The sequence below is a fragment of the Galeopterus variegatus genome, unplaced genomic scaffold (assembly GCF_000696425.1).
Source record: "Galeopterus variegatus unplaced genomic scaffold, G_variegatus-3.0.2 Scaffold2597, whole genome shotgun sequence".
NCBI classification, from domain to species: Eukaryota; Metazoa; Chordata; class Mammalia; order Dermoptera; family Cynocephalidae; genus Galeopterus; species Galeopterus variegatus.
In genome coordinates this window covers 155413-157377 of record NW_007728708.1, presented here as the reverse complement: position 1 = coordinate 157377, position 1965 = coordinate 155413, and positions in this window count along the sequence as shown.

Here is a 1965-nt window from a genome sequence, read left to right as displayed (position 1 = left end):
AGAGTAAGGCCAGCAGCCCAGCGCGAACAGGCACCACATCTGCTTCTCATCATGTGCAGCCCTTCTTTGTAATTCAAAAGATGGTGTTTTTTCTTTCTTCCTCTTTGCATGTTGTGCAAAGAAACTCCTGAAGAACTTTAAATATACAGATTCACGGATCTCCTCTCAGACCTTATAATACAAATACCTGTGGGCAGAAGCCTGGGAATCTGTGCTTCTTTTTAGTCTCTCAGGTTGATTTTGATGTTAGAGTTAAGAACCATTGCATTGATACCCTTGCCTGGCCCCTATTTAGACAAGAGCATTTGAACAGAAAATAATACCTCAGAGCAACTTTCAACCAGTTCTCCCTCCATGAACTCTTTGCTGATTTATCTTACTGTTATCTGCTCAGGGCCATTTACACTCTTAGAGTTTATCGAGGACCCCATAGAGCTTTTGTTTATGTGGGTGAGCCAGTGAGCGGCCGGTCTGTATGTGGGATCTGAACCCTCAGCGGGAGCGCAGCCGCGCTCCCAAGCGGCGCACTGTAGCAGTGCGCCACCGGGCCGGCCCCATGAACTTTTTGAAGACCCCTCTTATGACATATCATGTTGTCTCTGGAGAACACACTATATGCAAATGAGAGAATGACAGCAAGAAAGGCAAATAATGGCTTAATATAATTAGAAAAATGATTTTGACCTTATGGAGATCCCCTTGAAAGGGGCTCAGGGTCCCCCAGTGGTCCTCAGACCACACTTTGAGGCTAGTTTATTTCACATACCACATGCCCTTCACCGTTACATACAAGCTCATTTCTCTAATTTTAGTGTTTGTATATTTTGATGCCTTTTTTATTGCTGGAAATGTTTAACTTGTTTTCCCTAATCATGTATTTGTAAAAACCATTAGCCTTAAAAAATATAATCCACTCAAGCTACATTAAGCAAAGAGAGATTTATGGTGAGAATATGAGAGAATCTCACAAAGCCCCACGTAGGAGGTACAGCCAGTTCCCCCATGTATTTCTTCCCAGGCTCCCCATAGCTCTGCACATGGGCCCACTTTCCACTCCGTACACGGTAGGCTTTGCACTACCATGAGGCTATCTCTCATGCACCACATTCATGCCCAACAACTACTTACTAGCAAGTCTTTTATGTCTTGATTCCAAAATTCTAGGTGAGAATATTTGATTGGCCAGCTTGAAGAAGTTTTGGGGAAGGATGGTGAAGCTCTTCTGATGTTTTATTTATAACCATAGAGACAGAGTCTACCTCAGGGACCAAGCAAGTAACCAAATATAACACTGGTTCTCAACCCTGGTCTAATTATACAGATCACAGAGCCAGGGTGATGGGTGCTTTGGGCTGTGTGATTTCACCTAAAATAGGGTATGAGTAATGAAGAGGTGATGGGCACACCCAGCACAAACCACCAGCACTTTCAGTAGAAATATAATAAGCATGTATGTAATTTTTAATTTTTTAATAGTCACATTTAAAAAGTCAAAATAAACCAGTAAAATTAATTTTGTTAATATATATTTACCCAAATACATCCAAAATGTTATTTCAACATGTAATCAGTATGAAAAGCATTAATTAGATATTTTACATCCTTTTGTACTAAAGTCTTCAAAATCAGTGTGGATTTTATACTGACAGTGCATCTTAATTGGTACACTGAATTTTCATCAGAAATAGTCAATCTGTATTTAACATTCATAAAATTCGTAGCTGAAAAAGTAGATCTGTATACCCAAGTTGTTCCAAACATACTTAAAAGTTTTCCAATAACAGAATCAAGTGTCGGTTTTTAAATTTAAATTAATTATAATTAAATTAAATTAAGAGATTAGTTCTTCTGTTCCCTTAGCCACACTTCAAGGGCTTGATAGCCACATATGACTAGAGGCTACATTTTTTTTTTTTTTTTTTTGTCAATATACAATGTAGTTGATTATTATGTCCCATCACCGAA